Consider the following 13,188-nt stretch of genomic DNA (forward strand, 5'->3'; position numbering starts at 1 on the left):
CCATGAGTAGCTGCACAGGAATAAAGTGAACAGTTCAGTGAGTATTTCATTTGCGATTCTGTTTTGCAGGATCCGTGATATGTATTTTTCACTTTCTGAGACTTATGGGCAACAGAGGAAGGATTATAAAAACTCTAGATGGAGTGGTGGAGCTCATGCAAAATGTGAGGAACTGTCGTTTCCAACATTTTTTGTCCTTTTTCAGAGATGTGTTCATCCTCAGTTCAGTTGTTTATGATAGAAGGATGCCGGTTATTCTTCGCTGAAGCTTGTAACTACCGTCATGGAGTGCTTCATTGCTTCTTCTGTTTAGAGTTTTCTTTAATAAATTAATGATCACGATCACTCTCCCATTTTTCGGTAGTAAATATTTACTATTATACTGGGTGTTTAAGGAAATAGGCATTATTTAATATTTTTGAAATTACTTAATTGAAAAGGATCTGTTTTTATTTATTCTAAAAGTTTACACACAAATTTACAAAACAGATTCATTTCAACACAAATATGTGTTCTCAATTTCATTTATAAAGACGGAAACGATAATCCAACCTAAGACGCTTGATCCCAATTAAGAAATATTTAAGTCGCACAAAAGTAACGAAGATGACTTTTAAAACACAACAAACGATTGACTGTCCTAAATTTTTCTAAATCCACCATGGGCTAATTATTTTATCTGTTAATCACTAGGTTCACTTTTACGAATTTTCCTCCGACAAATATCACGGGCTTGCTAAAGAGCGGTTCGAGAAATAGCGTCTTTGATGGCCAAAACACATCTTCGACGCGGTTACCAACAATGAACCACGTCGATCGTAACTCAGCGAAAACCGAGTTGAACCAAGAAAATTTGAATAAACTGAGCGAAAAGCAGTCATATGCCGATTGAAAGCGTTTGTACCAGTGGTTCGCGATCGAGTCTAAGACATTGAAGCCGTGCTAGTGGGAGGGTGGTGAGTTGCATTCAAGACCTACGGTTTCGACTCCAAGTCAGAGGTGACGGGCATCTTTTTTCCTTCTCCACTCATCTTTGAGTTGGTTTTATTTTGTCTTAAGGTGCGCCAACACACCTTGATCGTGCTCATATTGTTATTTCGTGTTGCGCGGTGCGACGAGCAAGTCACACGTAGCGATCATATCGGTTTAGTAGTTCGCTCCTTTGGGAAACTTAATAATCTGCCCTCTTCGCGGTTTGCTTAGTCAGTCGATCCAAGATACTTGACTCAAATTGGAAACGGGGTGCCCCCAAGACGTAGTGCTTGACGGTCCTAAGTGATCTTAACGAATTCTTAACGAAAACGAATCTTCAAGTCGAGAGTTGTACTGAGGAGTTGGATTGTCTCTTGGTTAGTTAGTGTACCCCCAGTGAAAAGTGAGTGACATCACGGACTATCGACCCGAGCAATAGTGCAGTATAGCATTGAGAGGGTTAAGGGATACGCGATCGTATAGGAACGTTAATTTTTACGAGAGTGTAAGTGAAGCGGTGAAGTGAGAAAGTAAAATTTCAATTGCAAAATAAGCGACTGAACTGTTCTAAGTCGACTGTACAGTGACCGAGGTGCCTATTGTGTGAAGGTAAGCGGAGATGATTACTAGAACTTGAGCTCCCCCGTCGATCCTCAGCGGGAATGTCGCTGGTTGGTTTTGAAATCCCTTCTATGCGCTTCATAGATTCATTCCATACATTGGCATTTGCTCAGATATAAATTATTGGATCGAAAGTGAATGTTCTTTGACTGCACATGAGAAGCTTTGCAGCGAGAAGCATTTGATCCGGAGCTAGTTTTGCAAGAATGGCTTCTTTTATAGTGAAAAAATCAGATAATTTTTCATTTACTAAGAAATTATGTGACTATATAAGTGACTAAACCATGAGATTCCATTGCTTCCAACATTGAATTTTCGAAACATATCCGGAAAAAAATAATAAAGTGGGGAATTTTGTCATCATTATAACTATTTTTAGGATACTGACTACTTCTTAACAATGAGTTTTGGAGTATATTGATAAAATTCCAATATTCACTGTGTAGTTTGCAAATGTTTTTATTCTTTTTACCTTGCGTCCATAATATAAGCAATAAAAAATTGACTTGGATCTTGAATGTGTTTTTACGGTCGCTATCTTAAGAACACAAGCAAATTCGCATCTTGTACATGGTCATCAACAGAAAGTGGTATCGCTGAACATTCTTAATTTTATCCGATATGTGGAAATGTTCCTAAGGTGGGATGGAATGTTATATGAAAGTACGAGTAGATGTTCATCACTTGCTCTAAGAAATGGATGTTCAAAGTAATCGCTTCGAATTCACAAAATGAGTAATTATTCATCAAATTTTGTCTACGTCTTAGGTACAAGTTGTCTGGAGATATTTCGTAGTTAAAGTTAATCACGATATCTTGTTTTCGATTTATTCAAATTCGACCGTCGAACCGGATTAGGCCCAAGTGTTTATTTTGCACAAAGTGATTATTGGCAGATCAATTACTTCTAATACGTAATACATATATAAATATAAGAGAAATTAATACGGATATTATAAGGATAATGAGATGAGATTCAGCTGATATTATATTAGCTGGCTTATAGTTTGTTTGCAGTAACTTCATTCCTTGGAATGGTTCAAAGACAAGACATAGCTTCCACTGTGTAAGCAGCCGTCTACTTTGCCTGTGCCTAAAGTTTCCAATTTGAAGTTAATGGTTATGTGATTTTCCAACTAAGTTGTTCGTTTTGGCAGCACGAAAAAATGCACTAAGATTTATCCTTTGATGGCGTCCACTTTATCATTGTCCTTTGTATCTGAAACTAATCGCTTGTTTCTAGTTGTAATCATCTAAAAATATGTCTTGTCTGATTGGCTTCACTTTTCTGGTGTGCGTTACCTAGATTGGGTTTTGAATTTTGAAAGTATACCAAAAGAACTCGGACTAATCTTTTTGATGTATTGTCAACAAACTTGATTAAGGATTTTCCGGCGCTTACTGTTAACCTTGATAGGATATTTATGTCATCTGCTTAGATTCTATCTAAATTGTTCATGATTTTTTTTCACAATTGGAATTTTTTAGATAATGCATTCTGGAGCAATGTAGTCTTCTTTTGGTTTGCAGTCTATTCCGGAACAAATTTTTAACTGGTTCCGCAACTTTATCTGAGAGGTTTTTCTGGTGAGATCTTAATTCATACCATATCCTATACAATACGCCTGGTTCAAGTTCAAGAATATTTGCTGTACATATATCAATAGGAAGGACTAGCCCCCAACTATAATTTTTATGATAGACTCCAGTCCCCTTAACGATAATTTTGGGGAGCATCTTATACCCCGTGCACAACAAAGAAATTCCTTTACAGTTCTCACAACAAACCTATTGTTTTTAAGGTTTTGTGTTTACTGTCTGTCTGTCTGTCCTTCACGCGAATTTTTATCGGAGACGGTTACAGCGATTGACACCAAATTTGTGAGTTACATCCTTTTACCTCGAATTTAAGGGGGATCCCCTTACATGCAAAAGGGGGGTGTACATTTTTTTTTCATCAAATATACTCATGTTGGGTATCAAATTAAAGGTCCCGGTTAGTACTTAGTTTTGACATTTGTTGGAAAGGTGGGGAGTGCGCGGGATTGAAAGTGATCATTTATTTAACGGGGCGATTCTCAGAAACTACCCAACCGAAAAATTTGAAAAAAATCAGGGGGCTGCCGCTATATGGTGCCTGGGCTCCGAAATACCTTCCAAACTGATATCTGTCCAAATAAAGTTAACAGTATATTACTATAATTTTTAGTCATTGGCTACAAAGCCTCCCTTAAGTTTATGCTAGCACCATGAAATAATATAGGGTATAACATAGAGCATGATCTCACCAAGTTTGGTGAAAATCGCACTATTACTAACAAAGTTATAATACGTCATAGTTGTCGTTTTCTTTCAAATTCAAGACTATGAATGTCAATATCATCCGAAATTGGATATTCTCACATAATATATGCATATATTACATGCTACGTACTAAGAAATATACAAAACCCCTCGTACCTGAAGCGTCCAGCTTCCGGTTTTCCGACTTGTTTATAAATATATTACAGCTGCGGAAAGTGGCCACACCTTGTGACAACCACTAAACAGCTATATTTAACAGCAGCAAGATAACTGACAGCACGAATTGTGACTGTGTGTGGGCTTCCCAAATTTGACTGCAAGTGCGGGGGTGAGGATAAACAGGAAAGATATGCCAATCTTACGACAATGTGTTAATGTTGCGGATTTTGGGGAAGAACTTCGATTTCATAGCTTTACTTCCTGTGTCTAGCAATTCTGCCGGTACCCTTCTCACACTCAGTGTTTTCTTATTTAGAAGCTTCTTCATTAGCGTATTTGATTTCTTCGAGGAGTGGTACTGAGCAGATGCCCCCATGGCTTTTGTTGTAGATGGCACTCTAGTCTCCGATCTGCTCAACGTCTCCTATCAGCCTGCATACTGCATATTCTTTCTGTTAATTTGCTGGCAGCTCTTCAATTATGACTTCTAAAATTATTGTTAAATCTCTTGATATCGTCATTTATATGTTTGCGTTTCTAAGTTGTTTTGCAAATCAAAGCTTTAAGTAGTGTAGTATAGTGCGACGATTTTCAGGATTTTTTCGGCACATATTTCGAAAGTACTGCTTATTTAAAATGTACTGTCAAAATCTCATACTGAAATTGAAAATATTTTTAAAAAGTTATAGCACAAAGAATGGAGTGCGTCGAGGTAGGTGTAGAAATGGAAATTATTCGACAGTAGCTACTTCAATAGTCCCTTTGTATAATATTCTCCATCCTATAATGTTATAGTCAACTGACTAAGGTCTATGCATTATGGAAAAATAGACATATACTATTCAAAAATAAGAAAATGGACACAGTACAAATTTGGTTACGAAAGTTGTTTAAACTTTAAACGCGCTTTACTCGAAACAATGTTTTCAGGGAAGCACTCACAACACTTTTTCAATAAAATTTTTTTTTATTATTGGAAAATAAATAAAAAATACATCATTTTCTCTTCACAAATTGGACTATTTATGCTTTTTGCTATTTTTAAAAAATATTTAGATATTTGAAGTTCGTCATATTTCTACAAGTCTAGAAAGAAAGAAATTTACTTTCTGAATTCGGGCAACCATAGAAGTGATTCCATCTCTTTTTCAAGGAGTCTATAAAAAACGTACATTGATTAGCGAAAATAAAATAAAAATATTGTTGTATCTTTTAAGCTTAAATCAAAATCATTAAAAAATGTCAGAACAATCGTGTATTATATTCTTGGTTAAAAAAAATAATAAATAATAACATTGAAATTTCGCCACACTATACCCTTACCCTTAATAAAATCACATGCATGGGCATCGCTGTAGGTTGAGGTTAAAGGGGCTCGCAATACCATGAAAAGGGAGATGGGGTGAAAATGTAGTTATGTGGATAAAGGATGGAACGTATTTTACAACAAAATACACATCTATATGACATCTAGGCCTCAACATACTCTGGATTACAACATCTGTTCAAAAAAAGCTGATAAAAAGATATCATCCAAATTTGCATATTTATTTGACGGATTCAAATTTTTCGAGAAAAATAAAATTAATATTAAAGTATTTTAAGATGTGTGTGAAGTGTGTCCGGATGGCTCAAGTGGTTAGAGCGCTGGGCTGTCGTAGCGGAAGGTCGCGGTTCAAATCTCGCTGGGGGCAGAGGAATTTGTTATCGTGATTGGATGTCGGACACCAGTCGACTCAGCTGTGAATGAGTACCTGAGTCAAATCAGGGTAATAATCTCGGGCGAGCGCAATGCTGACCACATTGCCTCCCACAGTGTACTGTGGTGTACCGTTACGGTCTTGAATGAAGTGCTCTAACACACTTCAAGGCCCTGATCCAATATGGATTGTTGCGCCAACGATTATTATTATTATATTATTTTAAGATGTAATTTCTGGCGTTTCCCAACTGTTTTTCGTCTGCTCAATATTTTTTTAACAAAACTTATTATTAGCATATTAAGCAGTATAAAATGAATTAGAATAGCAATTTTAGGCACTAAAGTGGTTCCTGGCGAGAAAAGCTGATCTAAATCAAAATATGTAGGACCAACCTACTCCATCGTAGGAAACTTTATGGCTTTGAATGTTTATAATGTCATATTAGAATTTTAAAGCGAATGGTCAATTGTCAAGTCACGCCAACCCAAAGCACATAGTTTTGAAAAACTACTAACTAAACTAACTAACTAACTAACTAAAAAGTTTAGAATTTTATCATAATATTTTTGAAGGAAACCTTACCAACATTTAATCTGTTAAGCCTGCGCCATATAGTACTCTTTACTCCTTTACTTTACTGTTTTGAGAGAAAGATACAATACAAGAATCAAGAAAAATACACTTAAAACTCGGCCGTATCACGCCACGCAATATATATTGACTACACATTTTTAAAACCGAATTCGACTTTTATATTATTTAAAACATAATTTTACAGGGATTCACTACCAAAGTCTGTCATAAAATATCGATATTTTCCACTTCCATGATTTGGTGAAAATCCTACCATTAACAACGAGTTAGGGTCGACTTAGCTCCAAATTGTCTTCGTTTTTTTTATGTAATATAGAATGTAATAATGCATTAAAATGAATACAAATATATACAGTAGTCCTTACTTGGAAATTAAACCGTCGTAGACTCATATACATTTATGTAAAAGTTCACAAAACCTTTCACATTTGAAGCGCCAAGGTTCCGGTTTTCAACTTATTTGAAGTATTTAATTATGGATTTTATCTGATTCTACTTTTTGTCTTATCTGATTCTACTTCGCTTCAATATTTGTCGATTTCTTGATGCTGGTTTAGTCTCTACAGGTCATGGTTTTTTACTATTCCGAAATATTTTGATATATCAAACCTGATAGTGGGGTTAGTTCTGGTATTTCTTTATTTCCTATGTTGCATCCGTATTACCCTCGAGGCAGTGATCGCTTTCGGAATTTGTTCTGCGATATGACTGCATGTCGGGGTAGCTAGAGTCACCTCGTTATTTAGTGATAACTTGCTCTATTGATTGTATCATATATTCTTCCGTCCGGAGAGTCCCACATTATCTTGTGGATATTTTACAATGAAAACCTCTTGACAAGATTACTAGGTTTCTGCTGAATGCAAATTACGTAAGTCCACTTTTATTTTCGTTGGTTAGTTTGTGAAGACCGGCTTCGTTGCGACCTTAACGTTAGTGTCCAGAATTATTTTCCTTTCATTTGAGGTGATTGAGCCATTCTGGTTCAAGGTCACTGCAGAATTTATTTACTTGCTATTGTCCTTGACTTTCATTGATGCTTATATATTTAATAATCAGATCTAAAAGCTGGGATATTACTGACGAATTTTTTCGCTGGCAACCAAAGCAATGCTACATTCATGTAGGAAATGATAAAAATCTACCCTTTATGATGGCATGAATGAAGCAAAGGAATCTTTGCTTCAAGAGAAAAAGTGCGTAACCCAAAGTTAAACGTGTGTATGAAATTCTGTTTTTTTTACAATTTCACTTTTATGAAATCTAATTGAAGCAAATCCGCGCGCGGTTGTTGTCAGCCAACAGAGCCTATTTTAGCTTACAAATCTATTCCGCTCGAAACGTCTCACCATAGGGTCAAAGCTCTTACTGTACAAGACTATGATCTTGCCAGTCTTCATGTATTCCTCGGAAACTTGGGTTCTTAGCAAGAAAAATTGCGAACTCTTGACCGCGTTCGAGAGAAGAATCCTCCCAAGAATATTTGGCCCCCTACCTGAGGATGGACGATTCCGTAGCCTACACAATGACGAATTCTATGAGCGATACCATGCCCGTCCGGTTGTGAATAAAATCCGCCCCAATAGATAACGGTTTGCGGGGCACTTAATCCGTACGGATGAGGATGATCTTACCTGGAAAGTCTATAAGGGCAATATCTATGGTAGAAAAAGAAGACGAGGCAGACCCTGGCTAAGATGGAGCGATGGCGTAGGTCAGGACGCCAGAAAGCTTTTAGGGATATTGAATTTGTGGACCTCGGCGCAAAACCGGGATGTCTGGAGTTCCTTATTAAAGCAGGCCTAGACCGGATACCGGTTGTTGCGCCGTTGATGATGATGATGATGAATTGAAGCAGGGCATCATGCTGGCCGCATGATTATGATGGCTTAAATTTAGTTAGTATGCACGACCACGGGAGCAGGGCTAATCCAAAAGAACAGAAAAGTGGTGAAGTTCGGCCACACGGATCCGAAGGGTCCTAAGTGCAGTTCTATTGCAATATCCTGTTAACACATATCTTGGTAGCAGCTCCAAAATGCAACATTCAGACGTGTAAATTTTAAATGTGATATGGAGGGGGAGCGTTAGTTGTTAACTTAACATAGTATTCCGCTTTCTGTGAACGACAAATTGTCTACAAATGCTGAACTGTTTGTCTTTGGAATCAGGTTTGTAACTTCAAAATGTTCCTTATTAGTTCGCAATTTGTCTCTCACTTGTCATTTGCCAATACTTTTTTTGCGGTATATAGTATCATAAGTATAAAATGGTTAAAATGAAAACCGAACGCATGACCGCTGTGCCACTTTCTCCGGCGAACCGCTTTTCCCGAACAATTTTGGACTAAGAACTTCGTCGTAAAGGGCCACATATCAGGATATTGATGATAAGCAATCACTGTAGGAGACGCACTCTGGCCAAGAATGGAACTCATATGTCACTGTTGTGCATAATGAATAATATTATCGTTTACATCGAAGGTTTATACAAGACCTCACCGATCGGCAAATTTGAACGGAGCAAATCAACAAGCTAACACCAACTGCGAACAAAAAAGCAAATGTGTAAAAACCGATGTCGTACTAATATTGCTTCAAATAATGAACGCAGAATTCATCATCAGCTAGGACAACATCAAAAACCACTTCGAGGCCGTGCTCGGGCAGCATTATTTTAATATTTTGCATCGAGCCGTCCTTTGAACTGGTTTCTGTTCAACAAAGAAAATCCTCGCAATTTCCCAGCATTCGAATTTGCATTTGCATGGCTGGGCCATATAACGCATGTTGAAAATAAGAACAAAAAAAAAGACGTTAATGATCATTTTGAAATATTAACGAAGTTCTTTGCTAAAATTTAAATAGATTTTGATTTTGTCAATAAAATTGTAAAATAAGCGAATAGTAATGATCATTTTTAAACCAAAATAAGTGGATGTCGAGATGGGAAGTGCGTAACTGAAAGAAGGGTAATAGAGGTGATAAAGAAAGCTTAATAGAAAAAGGGAAAAATTATGCTACAAACAAATTTTCTTCGAGTTCGCCACAGGACAAAGCAAACGAAGTGATAGACATGCTGCGAAGTCCCACCTTCTACAGAATCATTCCAAAATTGTACTTGTAAATCAGCTCACATTTCTGAAAGTCTCACCCTTTTTCTTGTCAAAAATAAAAGAATGACATGTTGGACACGGGAAATTGGGACTTTTCCTGGATCATTGCTTTAGTGCTGACTCAATGAGGTCAAAAGTGACAGTGGCACGATTAGAATAAGAGCTGGATTGTCTCCCATTTTTTTGATGTTGATATTAAAATCTTTTTTTATTTTCAGCAGATTCTCCACTAGAATGAAGTGAGTGGTAATTGTCTGCATATACCTTAAGACGGTTTGTTTATATAGTTCAAGAGGCAAGAGTGCGAAAGTTGAAGGGAGTTTCAGAACATGTTGATTGTCATATGTTACACGGATTCTGTGATTTTAGGATTTTACATATGAGTAATTTCAGCTAGAATCCTGCTGTCATTATTTTTGGTAAACTGATTTTATTTACTTTGATTGTTTAGAAAGTTTTATGCATGCTTCTAAATCTGCTTTTTAAGGTTTTGTGTAAAACAAAACCTTATTAAAATCGGTTTACTGTAAGTTTGTCCGTCCGTCTGTCTATCTGTCTGTCTTTCTGTCAAGCCTTATATCTCAAGTTACTCCTATTTATATGAAATTTGAAGAAGAAGCAAGGTTGGTTGGTTGGTCCGAAAAGGGTCAGTTACTTCAATGACCCATTCTCTGAAACTACCCCACGCAACTGTCTGAAAAAAATATGGTGATCCATGCACATGGTATTTAAACGTCAAAATACTGTCCATACCGGTACCTGTTTAAATAAAGTTAATGATATTTATTATAAATATGTCTTTAAAAAATTGAGTGCAAACCCACCTTAAGTTTATCCAAGAATCATTAACTTTTGCAGTAATATAGGCTATACCGTAGAGTATAATACTGGTGGAAATCTCACTATTACTAACAAAGTTGTAAGAAACCAAAGTTGTAATTTGTGTGCAAATTTTGAGCATTCCAAGTGTTTGAAAACCAGCATCATACTAAAGTGAATGGTCTGACAAACTAAATGCATAAGCCTTACGAGTTAGGTAGTAATGGGAAAAATGCCCACTTAAATGTGTTTATGTAAGCAATACACAAAACCTTTCATATCTAAAGCGTTCAGCTTCCGGTTTCCCGACTTATTTTAATCTCTAGTGGTGGCAACATTTGTCCCCAATCTTCAGTTGGGGAGGCTCTAATATTTTAGTTGCTGAACAGTTCATCAAAATACTCAATTCATCCATTCAATATGGGGTCGGCAATCAGATTTCTTTTTTTTTTTAGACAGGGGTGTCGAGGTGTATATGTTATTACTCCTGCGTCTGGTGCGGTTCAAAGCAATGGATCCAATACCGATTTTAAAGACACTCCGCCAATTACCAAATATTCAACTAGACCATGAAGATTTCTTGCCTCCTAACTTTACTTGGGAAAATGCAAGCCATCTTCTCTTACAGATGGAATATCCCCTAGGGGATTATCTCTTACGATCACAATACGATATCCGTGTCCTTGTGGAGATAAAGCCCACATTACCTTGCATAATAAGACTGATCTGTGAAACTCTCCTTGTTCCCACCATGGAAACTCTCCTATAAGGTTCCCACCATGGATTGATGTCCGTCTTTTTGTGCAGTTCCTTGAATTTCATTTACTTTCATGGATTATATTTCACAACTTTCTTTGGCGACGTTTGTATGCCCCCCCCCCTTCTCTGTTCTGTAACCCGCTCGTCATCTAAGTGTTAATAGCTCCCTTTTACTTGTATTTGTTCTAGCTCACCTTTACTTGAATTTCATTGCCTGTCATTCCATCCGTTTCTATGTCGGCTTATACACCTCCGTTGACTCTCACCCTTCACGGTCCATCCGTCAAGGGAAGAGCCCCGCTTGTCAAATTCGTGGGCTTATTCCCTTCTTTATTTGTACGATCGGGAAACCATGAGAAGGCCGACTATGTGCGTGCCGTGCATTCTGTTCAACATGTTATTGTACTGCCCAACTTGGCAGATGTCGCCACTGAGTACAGAGCCTTAATGGCTGCTTGTTATCCTTGGAACTCGGATTAGGCGCATTCGAGCACGAACAAGGAGGTGTAGGAACACATTTAGATCATCCGGCCAGTATGATTGCAGAACCTTAATAGCAGTTGCACATATAGTTCTTTTGGTTGCTACTAAACTTTGTTCAGTAGGATTTCTTACTCAGCCGCGATTTGAAGAAGAGCGACCTTCACATGATTATTCTAATGTAGATGCTCTGGATGCGTCCTAGGGTCTTCAACATAAAACCGATGATATTGATTGCCCGAAAGACTTTCGCGAACTCATAGTCGGGTCTGCCAGTTTTCAGCATGACAGTCACCCGCGCATTTCCGGGAGTACGGTACATAGCATCAAATCTTCTGGGCCTGAAAATGTATATATATATTTACAGTCCATTTGATTTTATCTTTAGTAATTGCCAATTAAGTAATTAAGTAAGAAGCAAAATTCTGACTCAAAGACTAACAGCTCCAGGGTCTTACCAGAACATTTGTAAGAAAGGATGGGCTGCTGTGTTGCTTGATCAGAATTCTATAATTCTGTAATGAATACGTATTTGCAGTATTTCTAGCAAAAAGTATTTAGGAATTAAAATTCAACAGCGTCCTGTTGTTAGTAGAAATTTTTTATTCAGCAACTATCGGTATTTCGGGAACAGCTTCTTTCCCTTTTCAGTGCTGGGTGTATACACTATTAGCAACGGAGACGGTGTTGAATTTTAATTCCCACAATCCTTTGCTATTGAGTCTCGCAGACTTATTGATGCCTTCGATATTCTGGCAGCAATTCAGCCAGGAGTGGCTCCTGCCAATCCTGATAGTCGACTTGTACCTCTTCAGGCATTCCTTGTATGGCTGCCCTGCTAGTACTTGTGTTTGTAGCGGATGTTGAAGACCGCACATGTAAGCATCCTGATATTGGACAAATCCTCGAGACTCAAAGGGCGATTCTGAATGTCTTCCCAGAATACCGTTCTGTTGTTACCATTAAGACAGATTGGAGAGCCTCGTTAACTTGAATAAACTCCAGTCAATTTTTGTGAAGTCTGTGAAACAGCAGGAAAATTTTGATGTGAAATCGGGACTAATAGTATCCAACCGTTTTCCAAGAAATATCAGAAACTCTTTAGTTCACTACTTCGAAAGCTCCACTATCTGTTATTAGGGTGATTTTGAGGCGCTCCGGAGAGAGGAGAAGCGACTTAACAGACGGAAAAAGGAAGCCTGGAGGAACCAACAGGTCTGTGAACTCGAAGAGTGCTCATCCTGCCGAGACAAAGAGGAAAATCTAATTTTTGACAGAATGGGCATATTGGAGCGATGGGTGGTTGAATACTTTGATGAACTAATGAACAACCAGAACATCGGCGAGTTGGAGTCCCATCAACTTTAGACGATGGACAAATACTGCCACCACCAAGTATAGAAGAAACATTCTGTGCAATTCATCGGCTTAAAAATCATAAGTCGTCAGGAGCCGATGAATTACAGCCGAATTGGTTAAATATGGAGGCGACCAATTACACCAAGTGGTTCATCAACTTGTGCTAAAGGTGTGAGACAGCGAATCAATGCATGACGACTGGCAATGAGGAATTATCTGTCTCATACATAAAAAGCGAGATATCACATAGTGTAGCAATTATAGAGGTATCACGTTGACGAGTACCATCTATAAGATATTCTC

General features: G+C 37.6%; 1 protein-coding gene across 3 annotated transcripts in view; it reads left to right on the top strand.

Annotated features, from left to right (window-relative positions):
* Nucleotides 1-656: 656 nt before the first annotated feature.
* Nucleotides 657-13,188, top strand: part of LOC119654885 (mucin-12) — a 268,652-nt gene continuing 256,120 nt past the window's right edge. For all 3 annotated transcript variants that reach the window (XM_038060497.1, XM_038060499.1, XM_038060498.1), the window contains exon 1: nt 657-1,581. The gene's annotated coding sequence lies outside the window, so the exon portion shown is untranslated. The remainder of the gene's footprint in view (nt 1,582-13,188) is intronic.

This window comes from Hermetia illucens, chromosome 4 (genome assembly GCF_905115235.1).
Source record: "Hermetia illucens chromosome 4, iHerIll2.2.curated.20191125, whole genome shotgun sequence".
Taxonomy (NCBI): Eukaryota; Metazoa; Arthropoda; class Insecta; order Diptera; family Stratiomyidae; genus Hermetia; species Hermetia illucens.